The following is a 6,000-nucleotide window of genomic DNA, read 5'->3' as shown; positions in this document are numbered from 1 at the left end:
GGGGTATGTGTAGAGTCATTTTTTAGTGTGGTGGCAAAGTAGTTGAACAGGAGAAGAGGATGTGGTTACTTGTGGAGGGAGAACAGTAAGGGTGGTGGGTTGAGCACCTGCAGTGAAGCTGATTAGTTGCTCTGGCTCATCACATCTTGACTAAAAGAAAGAGATTTCGAAATTAGTTAAACAGCTGAAAAGCCGTCATTAACATACTCCCAGAGATAGCAATATATTTAATATTCACTGAATGAAGTAGCCTGCCCATCCCCATTCACAATTGTATTAATCCATTAAATAAATGATACTATTGCACATTCAATTACATTATTATTGTAGACTATAGAGTACTCCTGTACCTACCTTATACAATAACGTAATCATTGAATGAAATACCATACCCATTCACATTTACAATTGATCAATTAGATAAATAATACTAGCACATACAGTTTCATTGTTGTAGAATAGGCTACTACTGTATCCACACTATGCACCCCAGGAAGACTGCAAATGGGGATCCATAATAAATACAAATATTAGGATACCGTTGTGATATTGTTAGGCATGATTTTAGGTCTTTGATCAAAGTTACATGTTGTACCCCGTTTCCCTTCTTCAGTGAAAAGTAGTTATTTAATTTACAATTGAATGAATCCATTAAATAAATAATCCAACACATCAAATGACGTTATTGTACACTAGCCTACTTGTCATAAGAATTGGACCAAGATGCAAGGGAACATGTATGCACATCTTCTTTATTAAATAAAAAGAAGGAAAAAAAACAACAAAAAACCCCCCAAAAAAACAAGTATCCTAACGAACACCACTAACAGCCCTGTCATGCAAACAGACACTAAACAGGAGACAGCTACCCACAAATCCCAATACAAAAACACCCCTATACATAGAACCTTCAATCAGAGGCAACGAGGAACAGCTGCCTCCAATTGAAGGTCCATCAAAACACTAAACATAGAACTAAAAGGACTAGACTAGAACATAGAAATAACTAACATAGAACATAAACCAACAAACCCCGGAACACATAAACCAAACACCCCTCTACCTAAATACATAGCCCGAACCACATAAAACAAACACCCCCTGCCACGTCCTGACCAAACTACAATAACAAATAACCCCTTTACTGGTCAGGACGTGACACTACTCCGCTATCGACACAGTAAATAATATTGCCTACGTGCTTTCGACAATACGTTATCAACCACATTTTCCTTGACACAGTAGACCTAAATATTTCCTAACGATATCGCAACCGAAATATAGCCTACTACTCCTCAATTGGATCAAGGACATCTTGGTAATTATTTTCATCGTCTCTAATAAGAAAACTATCTGGGGCAGATACTCGAAAATCGCTTCTGCCACCTGTAAAAAAAATTAAAAAAAATTAATGTCTATGTTGCCGCCTAGCTCTCAAATACCGTGCCAGTCTCTCTCTATGAACGGTCACTGCTATCCGGATTCCTTGGAACGTCCTTACCCTGACCCTAAACTTAACCATTTTACACTTGATAGAGATAGGGACATCCCAAGGATTCCGAATAGCACGGATCCTCTGGAAAAGTCTATGAACTGCTCTATTCGACTGAAGGGACATCCCAAGGATTCCGAATAGCACCTATGAACTCCTCTGAAAGCCGTGGACACAACTCTTATTGGTTGTCTGATGTGGAACTGGTAACAACACAGTCTGTGATTGGCTAACAACAGTTAGATCTGTACACAGCGAGATAAGATGACATACCATGCCATGAGGTGTTGAGGGAAAGACAGATTATCTATAAATTGGGCATAATCTTTTCTAGGCCATTAGCGATACCCGGAAATACACAAGCCGTAGGCTACACTATAGTTCAAGGTGGCTACAACGGAATGTCTGCTTGCACGGGAAAATTTTTAAATTTCTAACATTTATGGTTGAGATTTAATAACTATAAACTATGCACATTATGACTTTCATTAACACGCTATGCAGGCGTCAGTAACGCTTTGAACACACCGACTGTGTTTTTGCGTTTTGGTACACCAGAAATACATTAATTTGGAACGCTGCGTTTGCCTTTCAGCATTGGGTTGCAGTTGCATTGCTTAATCGAACGTATGCATCAAATTGTATGCGTAGACTTCACAGAAAGTAGCAAAATGGGAATGTTGAATTTTTGTTGCACCCCAACCTGGGCTCGAACTAGGGACCTTTTGCACACATCAACAACTGACACCCCACAAAGCATCGTTACCCATCACGCCACAAAAGCTGCAGCCTTTGCAACGCAAGGGGAAACCCTACTTCAAGTCTCAGAGCGAGTGACGTCACTGATTGAAACACTATTAGCGCGCACCACTGCTAACTAACTAGCCATTTCACATCAGTTACACACACATATCCAGTAAAATATACACACACATATCCAGTAATAAAACAGTTTATTTGCATAATTTCTTTACATATTTCATTCATTTATTTGCCAAGTAGTATACATAACAATTTATTGTGAGAGCCTATCATATAATTTCCCTCCAAAATGCATAGTTTTGGAGCGAAATGCAATTATAAATAGTCAAGAAAGCAGAGACTAGGCTCTTTCAACAATGATACCAATGCTGAGGAAGATGGTTTTGATCGCGCTGTTGGGCTGGGACCAGCCGTGTCACACAGAACCCAAACCGGCTGTGCGCGTGCACCATCATGCATACATTTATTTTGTCCCCCCACACCAAACGTGATCACGACACGCAGGTTAAAATATCAAAACAAACTCTGAACCAATTACATTAAATTGGGGACACGTCGAAAAGCATTAAACATTTATGGCAATTTAGCTAGCTAGCTTGCACTTGCTAATTTGTCCTATTTAGCTAGATTGCTGTTGCTAACTAATTTGTCCTGGGATATAAACAATGAGTTGTTATTTCACCTGAAATGCACAAGGTCCTCTACTCCGACAATTAATCCAAACAAAACGGTCAACCGAATCGTTTCTAATCATCTCTCCTCCTTCTAGGCTTTTTCTTCTCTGGACTTTATATTGCGATTGGCAACTTTCATAAATTAATTGCATTAATGCCACCGACCTTGTTCGTCTTTTAGTCACACACGTGGGTATAACCAATGAGGAGATGGCACGTGGGTACCTGCTTCTATAAACCAATAAGGAGACGGGAGAGGCAGGACTTGCAGCGCGATCTGCGTCACAAATAGAACTGACTTCTATTTTAGCGCGTGGCAACGCAGACACTCGTTGGTGCGCGCAAGCAGTGTGGGAGCAATAATTTAATAATATAGATTTCTAAATTTATTTTGCAACGCACGCGACAGGAGCGGTGTAGTCAGCCTGAAGGCGTTGGTATCATGTCATGTCAGGTGGTACCGTTGCTTAGGCTTATATATGTCCCTTATCACTCCCCATAGTTCCTGTTCTTGCTGACATTGTGCATAACAACACTGACGTAAAACCAATCTGTACGACGGCAGCACCAGCAGCTAACAGTAGTACATTCACGTTACAACAGCTAGCTGGCGTACAATCACTAGTTAGACGTTAACTTACTGTTTGCCTATCTTTAACGGAAGTTTTCCCGTAAATGAACTGTTCTAACATCGCCCGGTGTTGGTAAATATAATTCCGGCAAAGCATGAATTTGTTGTCATCCTTAATGTCTGATGCTAGTCTGGAGAGGAAAACAGGGCCTTCAAGTTTGCAGCAGAGCTGTTATTTCGGTGGCTCTGTGGCCAAACCAAAGTGCAGAAAAATGTTGTCTCGTCTTTGATTTCATTCTGAAACAATATGCCTATGTTGGCTGATATGCGGTAGCTAGATGATGAATTAATTTATCATCAATTTCTAGAATGCAGTTAGCTACAGGGTTGATGTTCTATGACTTCAATCACTTTCTGACTTCACCCGTTTTGATTTGAACGAAATCTTTTTCATGCATGTTTACCCGGCCATGGTAATAGTTGTCAGAAAGTGACTTTTTGGACCGGAATGCCAAAACATTCATGAGTTAGAGATGCTCAAAGTTGACTCATTTTGGTAGCTACAGAATGTACGCTAGCCCAATACTGGAATAAAGGAGCCTGACTTTACTCCTTATAGTCCAAGGACCTTTCATAAAGCGAGTTGGCTGGCAGCCAAATACTCCGTCTACAGTGAATCGAATCTCAAGTGCCAATTATCGTACGGTTCTAGAAACATAAAGGACACTATTATCATATTACATCAAAATAATTACCCAAATGCAAAATATACACTTATTGTATACTGTTTTAACACAGTTGCAGCCAACAGTATATTTCGGCATCCGTCTTCTGTTTACACACAGGTGTTCGGAGACGCAGATAACAAATTGGCACAGGCCAACTGTCTTCCGTCTGTTTTGTCGTAAACAACCGAGGTAATATTGGCATGTGGGAACCCTAAACATCTAACAATATGAACGGGCAAATTGTATGCCAGATAATGTGACATAAACCAATTTTTATATATATATATATATATATCACACACACACTAGATGACTAATATGGGGCGATGTGTTGAATCCACCGTGCCTCCAGCTTGGCACTCCCTCACCGTCGTAAAACAACATTTTGGAAGCTATAGCAATGCATTTATTAATGTCGACATCTGTTTTTTGCCAAATGTACACCTTAATACATACTTTTAAATTATATTATGTGAGCTAAAAAATTATAAAAACATCCTTACAAGTGTATTTTTTTTAGATGACTAATGTTACTTAAATACATGTAATTTTGTCCTTAACCTTTAATTGAAATACTGTTCCATTAATTTCTATGGAGGACTGCTCCTACTGGGAAGTGGCATAATGGCGGACCGGTGGCTTCAAAGCTTCTCAATGGCCAATACATAGCATCTACAATCCCAGGGTTTATATACAGCATTGGATAAACAAAGATTTTTGGTGTCCATTACTGAGCATTACAGGAAAGACCCATACACATCGCCGCCATAGATTTTTCATCTAACCTGTTCTTGGCTATACTCGATTCGGTGAAAAAAAGTATCTTAGAAATGTCAGTTTCCAGTTGCAGGTGGTTCCACAAAAAACAAATTCAGAAAGATATTCAATCCATGTTTTGTGTTAAACGACTAGTTCCTGCAAAGATGATGGGAAATGCTAGATGTGCGGCAGCTAAGATGGCGAGAACCTCCTCGCTCGGTACAAAACATGGATCTCATATCTTTCTGGTTGAGTTTTAGTTTAATATCAAACTGTTGAGTTTGATATCATTTGAAAGTGTACCAACTATTCTATGTTTTCTTGAAATATATATATATATATATATATATATATATATATCTTTTTTTGTTATTTAACCTTTGACATCAATTATCATTTTTTTTACTCACAAATGTTGTAATTTAGCCCTATTTTACATGACGGGCACAACTCAAACACCTGAGCTGATGTAAAATAGGGCTAAAATACAACATTTGTGAGTTAAACAAAATGGTAGCTGTGTCTATGCTGTGTCTGATGACGGGCACAACACAAACACCTGAGCTGATGTAAAATAGGGGTGGGTGTTATTTTAATCATTGAAATATTATTCATAGTTTGGACCTATCCCTTCAGACCACTGCAATTTAGCTGGTGCACCATTAATATTTAAATTGAATTAAAACGTCCAATTACTACCAGAAAGATAGCCGCCCATCCACCCACCATTGAATGTAAACTTGAATGGTAATGCCTATTCAATTGTCAATATTTCAATAGGTTACCAATGGAAGATTGTCAGTTTAATTTATAACAATGGATATTTCATTGCAAGTGAACATACTCTGATGTATCGACCTCCTATCTTTGTGGTACTATTTCAAAGATGAAATTTCAATTTTATTCACATTTTAGTACATCTATCAGCCATATCCTCCCAGTATTCAAGAGTATGCTGTGTCTCAGCCGATGGCGGGCCCATCACAAACACCTCAGAAGCTGTAAATAGGGTCT

General features: G+C 38.9%; 1 protein-coding gene across 11 annotated transcripts in view; it reads left to right on the top strand.

Annotated features, from left to right (window-relative positions):
- Positions 1-6,000, top strand: part of LOC106562719 (ubiquitin carboxyl-terminal hydrolase 20) — a 78,661-nt gene that overhangs the window by 32,897 nt on the left and 39,764 nt on the right. For 3 of the 11 annotated variants that reach the window (XM_014127717.3, XM_014127720.3, XM_014127719.3), the window contains exon 1: positions 3,426-3,632. The exons of 3 other annotated variants lie outside the window; for them this stretch is intronic. The gene's annotated coding sequence lies outside the window, so the exon portion shown is untranslated. Of the gene's footprint in view, positions 1-3,425; positions 3,633-6,000 lie in introns of those variants that run through there. 5 more of the 11 variants (XR_001319083.3, XM_014127714.3, XM_014127718.3 and 2 more) reach the window with 4 other exon arrangements.

This window comes from Salmo salar, chromosome 11 (assembly GCF_965601325.2).
Source record: "Salmo salar chromosome 11, fSalSal1, whole genome shotgun sequence".
NCBI classification, from domain to species: domain Eukaryota; kingdom Metazoa; phylum Chordata; class Actinopteri; order Salmoniformes; family Salmonidae; genus Salmo; species Salmo salar.
This window is presented reverse-complemented; position numbering and strand designations above follow the sequence as displayed.